The sequence below is a fragment of the Mustela nivalis genome (assembly GCF_964662115.1).
Source record: "Mustela nivalis genome assembly, chromosome: 14".
In the NCBI taxonomy this organism is placed as follows: domain Eukaryota; kingdom Metazoa; phylum Chordata; class Mammalia; order Carnivora; family Mustelidae; genus Mustela; species Mustela nivalis.
In genome coordinates, this window is record NC_139033.1 from 53611274 (window position 1) to 53628247 (window position 16974).

The window sequence follows — 16974 nt, forward strand, 5'->3', positions numbered from 1 at the left end:
TTCTTAAGATATTTCAGACCTTCTCAGAACCTGGAGGACCTTCAAAGCACTTTGCCTTTAGTCAAGTGAACTCTAAATATTTCTGCTCTTCTTGAGTCTTCAACTCCAAGTTTGATTAATTACTGCCAGAAAATTAGGAAGATTTTAAACAAATAAGTTAAAATTCATGTATTACTCATGTATTACTCATCCAATACATGCTGGTACTCTGCACTTAAGAAACTGACATCTCAATTGAAAGACGAAACACCTACTAAATAATTAACACAGTCATGTCTGAATAAATTCTAAGGGAGTTAATATAACAGAGAATGGGAAATTATTTTCTTTTTAGTGATCCATTTTGGAAAGAACTGGAGGCAAGACTTCCTGTTCTCATATTAAACAGAAATTTAAACTTTTTATACCCAACTCAAATTTCCCAGGCTTTCATTTTCTTTCACAGGTCCTTCTACAGAGAGGGAAAACAGGGGCTCACCATCCAATTCACAAAGTTCATTGCTACCTGGTGAACTCTCCTTTAGAAAAAGGCAGACAAACTCTTTAAATGTTCCTTTTCTGACCACTTCACTGGTTCTTGTTTTTAAGTTCCTCTTTGTCTTCTTGGTCCCTACATGTGGATTTCCTTAATATTCTGACTTGGGTCCTCATCTCTACTCTTTGCATACCCTTTCTTGAAATTCTCAGTCAGACTTAGAGTGTTAGGATGGTAAAACACTTTACACTTCTATCCACACTATGCACCCCAAACCAAGGACCAGACAGAGTAACTGACTTTCTGACATCATACCACAACTTAGTTCTGTAACCACTAATAAAATCTCTGCTCATAATAGTAAAACTCAAACAAGAAACATGACTTACATGGCCTTTCACTGAATTAGTTGATGGGCATTTTAAAATTGTATAGATACAAACTCAGTGCTCTAGCCTTGTGCTATTGTAACCAAGTATAGTGTTAATGATTGGATGTTCAAAGATGAGATCAGCCTTCTGGTAGAACATATTTCTTCTCAGGTCATCCAAGGTCAGCACTCCTAAGAATATGCTTTGGGAAGCTAGTTCATTAATAAGGCAGACAGACTCTCTTTGGCCCACATTGTCAAACATGAATCCTCTATTCCTTTTCTTTCAGCAATGAGCTAACAGGTCTAATATATCTGTCAAATGAAAGAAAAATATGTAACTTCTTAGTTTTCTTTCCCTTCTGCTTCCTTTAGCTCCCAGATGAAGCCTAGATCTTTTGAGAATAGAAAAGAGACTTGTGATGTTGCTGATGATTGATTCAAGGAAACAGAATAAAAAAGGTCACTAGATTACTCATTTTATCCAAGTTCCAACTTCCACTATTAACTTGCTGACCATACAACTCTCAGCAGTCCATTCAATCCTCAGGACCACAATTTCTTTAGTTGTTAAATCAGAGTAATACACACCCTACCCATCTAGAATGGTCATTCTTTCTAAACCCAATACCTACATACATATGTTCAGTTCAGGTATCCCTATGAATGCTATGGCCCTTTACTCTTCTATTCTTTCTATCATGATGGATATTACTATTATTTCCTCAAGTGTCAAAAATAGCTTCAGCCTAAAGAAGCACTAAAATCTCCTCTATCAACACAACCAGTTGATTCTACTTCCAAAATATTTTGTGAATTCTTCCTCCTCTTTACCCCTTTTCCCTACATTAAACTTCTATCATGCTTCATCTGGATTATCCCAGTGATTCCCAGTTGGCCTATGGATCTCCCTGCCTCCCTTCTTAATAGAAATCATTCTACTACCAAAATGACATTTCCAAAACTTAAATCTGATGATATCATCTGCTAGTTAATATCCCTTAATTGCATTGCCTCATGAAAACATACACATTCTTGGTTAACATTCAAGTGCTCTCTGATGAGCACTGAATGTTAATGTAAGTGAAGAACCACTAAATGCTACTCCTGAAACCAATATTACACTATATGTTAACTAACTAGAATTTAAATAAAAACATAAAATAAAATAAAATATCCTTCAAAATCTCTATCCCCACAATCTGGTCTTTACTTATCCTATTTCCTTCACCTGGTTTGACTCTTTTTCTTTCCCTGCCCTTCACTTTTCTTACCCACATCCTCACAGATTGAATTTGCCTAACATTCTTCATATTCTAGAATATCATTGTTATTGTATTAGCTAAAATAAATACACCTTCTTCATATTCCCACAATAGCATGTATCAAGACTTGTGAAGGGTCTGAAACTTTATCCTACCTACAAACTAACAAGTTAGCTTGCTACAGTTCATGAATGCTGGTAGAAGACATAAGAATCACTGCAGTAACCAGAGTATTATCTTTTGATCTAGTTTCCAATTCCTACAGGGTAACTCAAAGGGAGCAAGAAGGCATCTACAAAAATAGTGGATGATGTTATAGGAAAAGAACTCTGATCATATGGAAGACAAGTATTTTAAAATGGGCAGTAAACCCACCTGACCTTTGTCCCAAATGAAGAGATTCTCTATCTCCCAAGATTGTTCATTATACTAATATTTTTGAAAAGATAGTCCAAAACAGGGAACAGTTAGTACCCACTTAAACAATGTGTAGAAACCTGAGAGAGCCATGCAGAACTGTCTTGCAACACATCGAACCTTCTGCAATCACAGTATTTATAACACTGAGTTCTTGTTATCCCCATAACTATCTCTGTCACTAGATTTTGAACTTTTTTTTCCTTCTTTCTCTCTTTCTGAGAGAGAGAGAGAAAGACTGCATACGAGCAGGGAGGGGAACAGGGAAAGGGAGAGAGTATCCCAAACAGGTCCAGCCCCAGTGCTGAGCCCAACATAGGGCTCGATTCCACGACCCCAAGATCACGACCTGAGCTGAAATCAAGAGCTGGATGATTACTCAACTGAGCCACCCAGGTGCCCCTTGAACTTCTTGATGTTAGAGATTAAGCCTTGATTTAAGGATTCTTCTTTAGTGTACAATACATAGTTGGGATCTCAAATATATTTATGTAACAATATGATAATTTGATTATGAAAAACCTTAGATGCCTATTACTCTGTATATTCCTTAACATGGAATCCATGTAACTTCAGTTAGATAATGGATGTGGAATTTTCTAGGTCACAATAAACTATTTTTTAAAAAATAAGATGTTTTAATAAGTCTAGAAAAATTTTCTGCAAGTCAATTTTTCTTATTTTAAAAATGGAATAAATTATAAGATGCATTTATTAATCAGAACCTTGTCTATGGGTCTCCATTTTCTTGAATGTTTTTGAATAACTACTGTGAGAAAACAAACATGCCCCCAACCCACATTATGTTCACAAAGTAATTCCTGATAGGGATCATTGCTGTGTTTATTTCTATGGACTCCCTCAGTTAGGTGAACCCAAACTCTTCTATTTAATTCCCTTTAAACCTCTATCCTCCTCCAGCCAAATCCCGACTCAATGTCTTCAACATTCCCCTTAAATTTCCTTTACATAGTGGTCATACTATGATGTGTTCCCTTGGCAGGGTCTGAGAAAGGGTAGCATTATCCTCTGAGGTCATCACCCTCAGGGAGTTAGAATTCCCTGGGAGTTATGGAGTTAGAATCCTGGGGTATGCAGAATTCAGGTGTCAGTCAAAAGATTTGGAGATGGATACTAAATTAACAAAAACAATCTCCCTTAGAAATTGTGAGGGTGGTCCAACTCGGAACAGCTCAATCGCAGGTGTTACATATTTTTTTTTATATGTCCCAAATTGTCCCCTCGTTGACCTGTTCCTTTCTGTCTTCAGATATCCTTGCCCCATCCATCATTTAATAAATTCGGAACACTGTCTCCAGATCATGGTGATAGCACAAATACAATTTAAGAAGAGAAGAAGGGAACCGGGGGGGTGGTGGGGGGAAGTACTCACCTATAGTCCTTTCACATTTACACATCATTAAAAACATATATGAGCTTTATTGTATTTTATTATCTTTTAATGGGGAACATTTATAAGCATTTGTATTTATTGCCATAATTGATGGCCTTAGCCTTTAGCACTTTATTTTATAAGATTCCTTAGCATTTTCTTAATTTTTGTCTTTTGCTGGATTATGATTTAGCTTTTATTTTTTCTAGCTATCTGGAATGTTATAAATCCAGGTTTTAATTATCCTAATGGATATATTTTTTAATATTTTTGATGAAATATGATACACACACAGAAAAGAGATATATGTATATGTGTATATAAAATTGTATTTTCAGAAATATAAAGCTATAGGAATAAGCTTTTCAAGAAACAGAACATTACTGGTATCTCAGAAGCCCCCTTGTCCTCCATTCTAGCCTCTGGCCCTCTAAAGGCAATTGTTCCCCTGATTTTTTAAGATCATGGATTAGTTTTGTACTTTATACAAATGGAATTATCCAGTATGTACTCCTTTGTGACTGGCTTCCTTAGCTCAATATTATATTTATAGTTATATCCACTTTGTTTTATGTAGTTATAGTGCATTCATTCTCATTGCTATATAGTAGTCCTTTGGGTAAATGTACTATAATATATCTATCCATTGGACTGTCAATGGGCATTTTTGTAGTTTCCAGTTTGGGAGTATTAAGAATAGTGTTACTTCTAGCTTCTCCTTAAGATGTAGAAAGCTAGTAAGAGCATAACTCCCACCCTTACAACAAAAATGTTACACAATCCACAAATTCATTGCAGTGAATTTGAACTTGTTGGTGATCTAGCTCCCAGGACAAATAACTGATTTGAAATCTAAGTAAATAAAATTGTGTGCAAGAAGAGCTAGAACATGAGTGCTTGCTTGCCTGGGGTAGATGCTGCAGGATATTGGTAAGTAGTCAGCTAAAATTCTAACTGAACTGTTAAGACCTAGTGAGGAATTTCAAGAGAATACAGAACTCCTGAGGATGCAGATATAACGTAAATGCACCATTCACAGGTTCTTCTCTACACACCCAAACCAGTGCTCACAAAACCACAGATGAGGATCCTGAAGTGCCCCCTTGTAGTTCAAGCCTGAAGAAAGTGAACAGCAGCTGCTATAGGGAAGGGATAAAATCACATCCAGATTCTCCTTGCCTGTTGCCTCTTCATAATCCTAGTCTTAGACTACTGGGAGAAGGCAACCCACACTATCACATGCAGAGCAATGCTGAAAGCCTCCTGTGTCTGGGGGAGGAGAACATAGGAAAAAACATGTACTCCAGGAGAGGAGCAAGAATATGAAGTGGGCCCAGGAATTGCCTCCAGGGGAGGGGCAGGGACACAAGAAGACCACCCCCCGAGACCCAAAGAAACAATGCCATTATAAGACTGAAGCTTAATTAGAAAAACTGTGTATACACCTATTCCCCTTTATAGGCTAAGAGCCACCAAGTTACAGGCAATAGTAGAACTCTAGTATGGAGGGACAAGAACATGAAAGGAAATTCTCTCAAAACATGATGTAAAGGGAAGATCTAAAGTGGCTTCAACATTGAGAAAAACTCTCTGGGCAACCAAAACTCAACCTCAAGACAAGGCAGTATTGAGGAACTGGAAGCATGTGGCACGTTGAAGGCAACCATAACAACAACAGATCTTAAATCTAATGCAGTTCTTAGTCACATCCATGTACATCCCCAAGCTGAAATTTTAACAGAAGGAAAGGCATGCTTATCCTCAAGCATACAGACTGCTTACCTCAGCTTCCAGGGCCCTACAGAAGACATCTCTTTCATCAAAAACTTATAAAGCAAACCCCAAGAAAGTGAGGGGAAGAAAAAACAGTGTCAAGAGAAAATGCAATCAACAGAACCAGATACACATATGACACAGATATTAGAACTGCCAGACATGGAATTTTAAAAATTGATACATTAAATCCTTTACTGAAAAGATGGATAACATGCAATATCAGATGGGCTATTTGAGAAGAGAAGTGAAACCCAGAAAGAAAAACTGGAAAGGAAAAAGCTAGAAATGAAAACAGACATGAAGAAAGACTTTTATGAGTTCATCAGTGGACTCAACACAGCTGAGGAAAGAATCAATGAACTTGAATACAGGTTAATAGAAATTATCCAAACTGAAAAGAAAAACAATATAAGAGTAGTAGTAGTAATAATAATAATAATAATGATAATAATAATAACAACAATAGTAAAAAAAAAGAGCATACAAAAGCAACAAGGCACTATCAAAAAGCATAGCATATTTATATTTTACTCTCAGAAGGTGAAAAGACACTAGAAAGGGGACAGGAAAAATACCTGGAAAAACAAAAGCTGAGAGTTTTCCAAAATTAATGATAGTTATGTCACCAATCAAGGGAAATAATAAAATGACAGTAAAGCTATTGAAACCAAAGACAAAGAAATATCTTGAAGGCAGCCAGAGGAAAAAGGCATTTTATCTATGGAGAAATGAAGATGAGAGCTAAAATGGACTTCTCATCAGAAACTACACAAACCTGAGGAAAATGAAATGGCAAAAAGCTGTCAATTTACTATACTCAGAAAAAAAAAAGTCTTTCAAAAATGAATGAGACACAACTACTTTCTCAAAAAAAAAAAACAAAAACAAAAACCAGAGAGAGCGAGAGAGAGAACTCAATGTCAGAAGACCTATATTTAAAGAAAGAAAGATCACAGAAAGTTTTAAAGAATAAGATGCCAAAACAAGAAATAAAGAATAAGCCATCAAACAGAAACTGGGATCTATACTAAATAAAATCAAGAAGGATAAAAATAGAATTAATAAAGGCAAAATAAAATGTTCTTTATTGCTATTTTAATAGCTCTGAAAGATAACTGTCTAAAGCAAAAATAGTAGCAGTTTATTGTGTTTATAGTATTCATAAAAGTAATATGCATGATAAAAATAATACAAAGGATATAAAAGTGAAATTGGGAATAACAGCCATGTGAATGAAGAGTCTGCTGTATTTACCAAAAATACTTAACTCCATTCTCTGTGGGCCCCACTTATGTATGGAATGACTGGGTAGCCAGAATGTGGCGGTCGTGGAGAAAAAGCAGGCAGGCTTCCCATCCACTGGTTGCTCTCAGCACCCAGGCTAGACAAGGCAAAAGCCCCATCACCCTTCAGAGTCAAGGCCACAAACCCCTCATAAAGCATGTCCAGGGAGAAAGGAAAGCCTATTTTCATGCACTCCTGCTACCTACTTTTCTTAAAGCTTTGTCATATTCCCTTGGACACTTGGAGAAAGAGCCCACACTAAGTCTCCTTGCTATCATTCAGCTTCTTTTCTGTGGCCCCAGCTCATGGACAAAAAGCCTCTCTAGGAATGAAGTCTTCAGACTCCAGACACCACGGAAGGGACAGTTTCCCATAGCTGGTTTTCCCCTCTTGCTCTCTCTTCAACCATACATACCAAAGGAGCCTGCTTAGAAGAATACTGACAACAGAAGCTGGAAACCCAATCTTTCAGGCAACAAAAAGCTGCAAGGAAAGCTCAGGAAGGTAGAATTGAGAAAGGAACAGCTGCCGTTTTGACGGTGTGTCAAACCTGCCACGGCTGAGCGAGTCCCGGGAGCAGCCCGGCGCTGCCCAGCCCTAGGGCTGCTGAGCTGAGCTAAAGAGGTTGGCAGGTGGGAACGCGACGGGGCAGGACTACTGTGGGGGGCTTCTGAGAGGAGGCAAGGGGCAGGCTGGGGATATGACATAGACCCAGTCTTACCTCCGGAGCTGCCTACACCATTCTATCATGATCCAATAAAAACATGAACCTGGAGAGCCACCATTTGTAAGGCAAGAAGCAGCTACCTGTGTCAAATCCAGAGCTGGGGCACATGGCAAGGCCGAATCCTCCAGCAGCAACGATCTCAGGCTGGAAGGCAAAAGCTGTTGGCCTCATGGAGCTGCTCTGCAAATGCCTACTTTGCGGGGGGAGCCTGGGAAGCAGCCAAGGATAAAGAGTCCACACACAGCCCCAAATTGCCACCGACATGCTTCTAAGGTGGCCCCTTATGTCACTCTCCATGTGCCCAGGAGGTGGTCCTGTTACAGGATCTCAAGGCAGGATCTCAAGGGAGGGCCTCCATACTCTTTCTTCTGCCTCCTAAGACTATGTCCGCGAGAGGCACCTCTTCCAAACACTGAGCCTCAAGTCAGAGCGTCTTTACGACAAGCAAGCTTCCAGAGCTCCTACATGCAACTCAACAGGTTAGCAGCCCTGAGACCACCAGGAACCCCAGAACTGATTCCACCGTCCCTGTCGCCAAGAAAAACACATCCTCTGCTAAAACATACTTGTCCTTCAATGCCACCATCTTCCTAAACCACAAACCCCTTTCTGTGTCAGTAAAACCTGATTCCCTAAAAGGATTCATCTAATACTTTAATATAACTTTTCACCTTACAAAGAGACAAAGGTACAAATACCCAGTCCTCAAAAAATCAAAGGGAAATAAGACATTTATTTGCACACTGGTACAGTTCTCCAAACGCCAGCTCAGCAAGTTGCATAAACTAGAGAATGTATGTAGCCCTAGACTTGGGATTTCTCTTCCGGAAACTTCTCCAACACAGACATGTACAGACATGGATATTCGTGAACATTTAGCTCATACTGAGGGTGGGTCTGGAGATACTTCCTAACCCTGCTTCCTGGCTCTGTCACTTGGAAGCTCTAAAACCATCTGAATCTTGGTCTTTGCATCTGCAAAATGGGGTTACACACAGGGTCGCTGTGAAGGTTCAATGATATAATGCACCCAATCCTGTGCTTAATGAAAACCCACCAACTTTCCATTATTGTTATTTGATTGTATTTTTTCAGATACTTAGAGAGCTACCAATTGGATTAGATTAATAACATTATGATTGGTCTCTGCAGTAGAATTCTATGCAGGATTTTAAAAGAATAAAAGCTCTCTGTACATGTGGAATTAAAAAAAAAACAAACAGATTTCAGAAGAGCCTGTGTATGTATGTACGTGTCAGTCTATGCCTCTATGCATGTATGTGACCGGGGGGCAGGGGCTGTGTTTGTGGTGTGTATATTGCAATGTGTATGTGAGTCCTATGTATATAACTGTGGTGTGTGTGTGTGTGTGTGTGAATTTTCTGTGATTGTCTACCGTGCGTGCATGTGTGTGAATTCTGTATATCTCGAGGTATAAATTCTGTGTGTCTGTAGGGTGTGTGGGTCTTCTGTGTGAGTCGTGGCATGTGTGTGTCTGTAGGGCCTATGTGTCCGTGGGTGAGTCTGTGGGGTGTACAAGTCTGTGTGTGCATGTGTGGTGTGCCTGCATGTGAGTACAGTGTGTATCTGTGGGGGGAGGGAGTGGACCAGTAGAAGAATCTGGGCCCTGGAGTGAGAGCAGTCGGAGTTGGGTTCCTGCCCCATCACATAGCACTTCATCCTGCAAAAATTATTCCTCTGATAAGGAAGATGTGGTCCATATACACTATGAAGTATTATGCCTCCATCAGAAAGGATGAATACCCAACTTTTGCATCAACATGGATGGGACTGGAAGAGATTATGCTGAGTGAAATAAGTCAAGCAGAGAGAGTCAATTATCATATGGTTTCACTTATTTGTGGAGCATAAGAAATAACACGGAGGACATGGGGAGATGGAGAGGAGAAGGGAGTTGAGGGAAATTGGAAGGGGGAGATGAACCATGAGAAACTATGGACTCTGAAAAACAATCTGAGGGTTATGAAGGGGTAGGGGGTAGGAGATTGTGGGAGCCTAGTGGTAGGTATCATGGAGGGCACGAATTACATGGAGCACTGGGTATGATGCATGAACAATGAATTCTGTTACACTGAAAAGAAATTAAATTAAAAAAAAAATCATTCCTCTGTTTTGTTTCTTTATCCTCCAAAAAAACCTATCACCTCCTGTCCATGGACCATGTGAGAATTAGATGACAGAATGTATGGGAAGCACATAGCACTGTGCCGGGCACATAGTAGGTGCTCAGTAAAGTGTAGGATTATTTCATCATTGTCCTAATCATCTGGATAGATGTTACCTGGGGTAAAAGAACTATAGGAAAATTTATAACTTTCTATGTTGAATGGATATTTTGCATGCATATATATTATCTCTGAAATGAAAAAAAAACAATATTTGCCCTTTTCAACAAAACAAAACCCTGAGACTGACATCAGTCATCTCCACCGTACAGGTAAAATACCCTTTAAACCTGGATCTCAGCGCCAAGTATGTCTATCTTTCAGAATGCATCTCTCTACTCTTCCCTGAAATTCCCATCTTTATTGTATTATTGCATTTAATCCAGCACTTCTGGATTAAAAGCCCAGACTGTGATGTTATGTCCAGAAAGCCCTGGTTTAAATTCCCACAACACCTGGGATTGGCCAGTTGTTGGAGCAACTTTGTATCTTAATCCCACTAGAATTGATTTTTTAATCAGATTAACTTGTTGTCACTTTGGAAGGTTTGGTGGTAAAGGGCGGCTCAGTGTCAGTCCCTGTCAGAGTGTGAGACGGAGAAGCCAGGAGTGATGGAGATAAGTCGCTGGCAGAAGCGGATTTCAGAGGTGAGCACTTGACATCATGAGCTGGGGGGGGGGGGGGGCAGGCAGGTGGCGGGAATCCTGCATGAGTACAGAGGAGGTGGTAGGGGGACACTTAAGAAAACATTCACTTTCTTTACGATTTGGTTCAGGTCACGCTCCCCCACAAGGTCAGGGTTCCCGCTCAGCAAGTTTGTCAGAATCACCTGGAGAGCTTGCTAGAAATGCAGATTGGGGGCAAGAGCTTTTCCTCCCTACAAGAGATTCTGGGAAAGGTATGAAGTGGGGTCTGGACATCTACTTCCCCTGAGGACTGGATTAATCCTTGTAGAGCACTAAGGAAGGTCTTTGGGGCTAAAATCCCACTGTGAAAAATGGAGCGCTTGACCACCTTCATGGCTGTGTGTCTTCGGTTTGGTTACACAACCTCTCAGGGCTATTCATGCCAGGGAAAGAAGAGTGATGGTCCAGAACAAAATGATGATGAGGCTATTAAGGTTGGATAGTTTCTGTGTAAAAATAAAAGCTGGTTGATTTGAAGCCAAAGCGCAGTTCTTCCATTCTCTGAAAGGGGAGAGGGTGCTCCAAGGATGGTTTCTGACCCTAGGGTCTCCCAGCCTGTTTCCAGGCCTCAGAAGCTTCTGCCAACCTTCCTGGTCCTGCAGCTGCAGCCTCCTGCGAGTGTGCTCCACTGCCCCCTGGTGGTCTCATCCGGGAAGGTGAACGGTCTCTTTCCCTGTTGGGCTTTATGAGGAGCCCTGAGCAAAGGCACAGCTGCCAGGCCAAACGGGGAGGACCCAGCAAGCCACTTCTGACGCTCTGGGGACTGAACTGCTCCCACCACCACAGCTACCTGTTCTCTGGTGCTCAGACTGTCACTGTGGAGCATCGCCACTCTGCTTATGGGTTTCGTGTCCGTCGATGCTTCCTGAGCCCGGAACCAGGCTTTGCTGGGAGCAGCACACAGGAAAGGATGGGTCAGGGAGCCATACCTGTCGCCTCTGGAGTTGGAAGAGCCGAGTATGACCCATGAGATCATTGCCATGTGGGTGGAGCCACTCAGAATTCTGCACAGAAACAGATAGAGGCCGGCCCCGAGGGAGCACACGGCAGACTCCCAGCTGTCATGCAGCGTCAGCAGGAAGAAGGACCCCGAAGGCTGAATGAGAAGTGTGTGCCCATGGGGAAACCTGAAATCTAAACCTCAGGGCTCCGCTATGAGCAAGGCTGGCCCTCGTCAGAACGAAGCCACCATCCTCAGAGCCCTGTTGCCACAGGCTTGACCTTTCTGACCTTCCTGTTCGGGCTTCAGGCTGCACCACTCCTCAGTCCACCACCAAGCCCATGGGCTCTCCACACAGTGACACACCCCGCCCTGCACCCAGTGCCCCTTAGGCACATTCCCCTAAGCTGGGCCCGTGGGCAGGCCGAAGCCCCCATTTATACCTTCCTGAGTCAGAGCCTCACCTCACTTATCCAATTCTCTGGTGTCCCTACTGGTGTCCCTACTGGTGTCAGGCGGAGGCTACGGGGACTGGAGGATGGCTGGTGACAGCGGCCACAGAGAACGCGGTGCTGGCCTTTAACTGAACACACACCACCCGGACATGGTCCGACCACAGGGAGCAGACATTTGGGATAGCTGTCACAGCACCGTGTCCCCGCGTTCAGGCACACCCTGCATGGCACTGAGGACTGGCTCACTTCACAGTCTGGGTGTCTGTGAGGACAGAGGGCATGCCTCGGGATCCCAGAGCTTGTCATCCCACACAGCCAGCCCTAGACAGTGTCGCAAAAGGAGGCAGGCTGGGGCATCAGGCGACCCTCTTGAGCATGGGGAGAATGAACTACGTATCTCCTCAGGAAGCCCACTGTTGTTCCCACCAGCGGGCTCCAGCAAGGCAGGTTAGAGCTGGTCGCCTTCAGTAAGACAATGTGTGGGGACCCATGACAGCATGAGGCCGTGTCATAATCACTCTCATCCTTGTGCAGGAAGTGATCTGGGTCGTAGTCACCTTCCTTTTCCCCCAAGAGTTCCTACACACTCAAAGCAACCAAAGACTGCTTCCCCTGTTCCTTCGTGTTCTCTCCTTGAAAACAAGCCCCCACATCTGTCCCAATTTCAGCAGAAAGGGATAATAAAAATTACAAAGACAAGGAAAATGAATGCATTGTATTTTTATAATGGATTGGGCCTACATAAATTGATTATAGCATAATTCATCCCATTTAACTTTTATAGAAACACAGATGGGGCAGGGCTATACCCAGTTTTAGAGACAAAGAGACAAAGGCTCAGAGAGGCCAAACTAGGATGTGGCAAAAGCTAGAACTGCCTCCAGTTCTCCTCTCTCTAAGTTCCTGGTCTTTGTGCTTTGTCTACAATTCCCAGCGCTGGCCTGGGAATTCTTCCCACCCAGGCCTGGCACCATTTCCTCTCTGCTCTTTCATCCTGGACTGTATCAACGCCACCAACACTTCCAACTGCCTGACCTCTGGCTGGTCTCTTCCTCACAAACTCTCGCTTTCTACCAAGCACACCTTATAAGCACAGCTGGGGTCTGCTCAAAGGATGCTAGTGCCTACAGAGGAAGGAAACTTTGCCTCAGGCTGCCCAGATGGCACAGTCCATACCCACAGCTCCACCTGCCACAGAAGAAGTCAACCCAAGGCATTTCTCATGTTCTGAAGCCCCTCCCCCCACAGCGCCATGCATACACTGCTCACGACACAGCAGTCCCTGCCTACACAGGACCAGTCCCCGGGGCTCAGGGCTCACTGCTTCCCTCCCCTCGTCCCCTCCACCAGATCCTGCTTTCAATCCTTTTCCAGGTGAAAACATCCTGAACAGGTCACAAGAGAGCTTGGCAGCATTTTCCTCACTTGACTTTAGGACACCTCTCCCCTTGCTTTCTTCCACCTCTCTGTTCCTTCTCAGCCTTCTTTTCCAAGAGCTTCCTGGTCCTGCTAACCTGTAAACTTTGCCAGCCCAGGTCTTGCTTCCTTCTCTGTCTGCACGCACTTGCTCGGGGATGTCGTCTGGCCCTGGGGACTTCCAATACCAAATATATATCCTGATGACTCCTGTTTCTACTACATACGACCTCTTCGCTTTGATGTTAGATCAAAGGTACCGTGGATGCCTCAGTCCATTTCAGGCCGCTGTAACACAATACCACAGACTGGCTCATTCATAAACAACAGAAATTTATCGCTCACCGTTCTAGAGCCTCAGATCAAGATACCAGCAGCTTAGTGGGCAAGGGCACACTTCCTGGCTCGCAGATGGCTGTCTGTCTGCCCTCTCCCCACACGGTGAAGGGGATGGGAAGCTCTCTGGGGTCTCTTTTATAAGAGCACAAAATCCACTCGTGAGAGCTCTGCCCTCATGACCCAATAACCCCCCAAAGGCCCCACCTCCTAATACTATCAGAGAGGGGGTTAGAATTTTAATGTATGGATTTTGAGGGGGACACGAATATTCAGTCCCTTGTGATAGGTGAGACCAAACTTCATTTCTCTTCAAACCTGATTTCCCCATAGTCTTCCGACGTCTCAGTAGAGGCGACTCTGTCTTCCAGCTGCTCAGGCCATGGAGTCACCCCCAGCTCTCTTTTCCTTTCCCACTCTCCTCCACTTGACCAGGAAATCCTGTTAGCCGCATGCCAGTGTGCATCCACAACGCACCCTCCTCCCCCTGCGTGGCCTCGTCCATCCACAGCCCTGCGGCCCTGACCTGGATCATCGCCGTTGCCCCCTGATGTGTCTCCCTTCTTGTGCCTTCGTCCTCAGAACCACAAGGCCCTCTGCTCGTATGTTTGTGGTTCGTCGCCCATGCACAGTAGGAGCCAGAGCCATACACCCACCCTCCCAGCAGATGCCATGTGCCCCAGCCCGCCCTGGACCCCACCGTTCATGTCTGTCCTGGAATGATTATAAGCAGCACTGTTTTTCACTCTTGGAAGGTGGCGACTGGACAATAAAGTATATGTAGACAGCTCACCCGCCCCTGTGAACTTGCCTGATCTTGACTTGCTCCTCTGTGCCCTCCATCCCACTTCCCTCCCTTGGGCCTCACTGTCTCTCCCCTATGTCTTCTGTCTCCATCTGGAACACTCTCTCTCCCCAGATAGTCTTATGTCTCCTTCCCCAATATCTCCAGCTGCTCAAATGTCACCATATCTGCTCCAAGGAATACCCCCCACCCACGACAGCCTCGTCGTGGGACAACAGCCTGGTCACGCTCTACCCCTATACCCCACCACATCCTTCCTCAAGGCAGGTATGCCCACCTGGCAGCTCCAGTCCATTCTTATTCCCAACCCCAGGAAGCTTCCCAAGCCCAGGGCTTTGTCTTTCTGCTCCTGGCTTCACCTTCAGGACCTGGAACACTCTTGGCACATGGGAGGTGCTCATTAGGTCTTTGTTAGAAGAATGAATGGATGGATGGATAGATGTTTAGGTTCCAGAAAAGTCACCAAACCTGAAGCTTTTCTTTTACTGTGTCTGCTTTAAAACCTGTTACATCTATTTATAATGCACACAGAGGGCAGCCCGATCAATGTGAACCAAATACACGTTAGCGATTGTTAACTCACACACTGGTCTGAGGTTCAGAATGTGTGCTGCTGGTTCGGAATGCATCACGAGGCAAGCCTCAGGACTCTCCGGAGCCTCAACTTTATTTTTAGAATAAGATAATGTCTAAAATCGTTTTTGGCACCAAAGTTCTATGTGTTAGGTCCCAGAAAAAGCACAAAAGAGCAAAGTAAATAAACAGAATCATCAGGAAAGTGTTTCTCTGCCTTCTCGCATCCCTGCTGTGGACACCCATTACCCAACCCGTGCCTGCTCTGGAAACTCTAGGACCAGCACAGACATTGGACAAGGAAATGCCAATGACCTTTAGTGTGCTGTCCTCTCCAGGGGGCCCTAACCTGTAAAAATGTAAGGGGCAACGACCTTATCTGTAAACAATATGCATCAACCCATTCAAGTGTATTAGCCACTCACTGCATTAGCCTCGAGTTGTCGCCTTAAAAAGAAGAAACATAGAGAAAATGCATTTGAGGGGAGCAGGGAACCCAAAATGCCCTTCCTGGGGGTATGGGGTTCCCGACTACTTGGGTAGCATTTGACATGGGCTATGAGCCAGGGCAGGAAGAGAGAAGAAAGAGATGAACCCCATGATGGTGATCTAGGTGTCTGGAAAGGCTGCCCTGGTTCTCTGCTCTGAGAAATGTTACAGAAATCCTAGGCCAGGGAATGGAGAGATTATTTATTCTATAAAACATGTTCCTTAACAGATCATTGGCATCCCTTTGATTGAATTCACAAGTGTGCTTGGGTGTTTATTGCTCATTTATTATATTAGTAGGTATGTTGGGGGGCTGAGTGGGGGGGGGGGGTTATAGGGAGACAGAGAGCCTAAAAGATCATCAAAAATAAAATTAAATCATCTCAGAATTAATTTGCAAGTTAAAGGGAGATTGTCAATTTATCTGCAAAGGGAAAAAAATCAGTCTACACAGAACTTTTGCAGAGGGAGCAAACTGATTTGCATTAAAGAGCTAGCAGGAAGGTAAATGGACCAATCCCTGGCAGGGGCAGATGTCTGCCCTTCATATTCCATTTTGCAGCCCCTGCTTCAGTGCACCGACACCGCAGCTGCCCCAAATCTTATGTTCTCCATCCACCCCCACACCCCCACGCCCCCACACCCCCCCAACACCCGGTGCCTGTGCTCATGCCCCTCCCGATTGCCCAATTCGGGGGTAGAGGGGGTCTCTAGCATCCTGCCCCTCCTCAGGCAGGGCTCTTTCCCTCTGGGGCACACGGTAGCTTGGGCATCACTTACAGGCTCCACGGGAACAGAAGCAGCCATGTAGCTCTTGCCCGCCCTCTGTGACCTGCCCCCCAGGGTCCCCACATCTAGAGACATCTTCCAAACAGAAACACTCCCAGCTATAAAAGGGCCAAGGCACAGAATCAGGCAGGGAGTCAGAAGATCAGCTCCTTCTGTGACAAGCCAGGATTCATTTCCTCAAGCTCCTTGAAGAGAAGAATGCTGTTTGTCATGGTGGGTCTAGTCCTGGGCAACCACCCCAGCAGCAGCCCCCGCATTGCCGGAACACAGCAGGCACCTGATAAACACAGGCTGAGCCGAGAGAGGAAGGAAGAAGTTAAGAGGGTACTCGCACGTATTTGTTCCGACACATCTTGCTGCCTGGCCCCCTATCCTGGCTTCCTAGCTCCCTGGGTTTCATCTGCTCAGAGCCTTGAGGATGGGGCCAGCTCTGCACAGTACTCGTTCTGGAAGCAACCTTGAGACCAGCATTCTGTTTCCCTCCCGCTGGCGTCCTCACCCTCCATGGCACAATCTATTGCCAAGGCTCTGGTTCAGGGAGTTATACATACACTGAGTTTGTAATCAGAATCTAGCAGAATCTATTTTAAAT

At 44.1% G+C, this 16974-nt stretch overlaps 1 protein-coding gene across 1 annotated transcript in view; it reads right to left on the reverse strand.

The window, feature by feature from the left end:
- Nucleotides 1-16974, reverse strand: part of LOC309848136 (uncharacterized protein) — a 439793-nt gene that overhangs the window by 207748 nt on the left and 215071 nt on the right. The gene's annotated exons all lie outside the window — the stretch shown is intronic.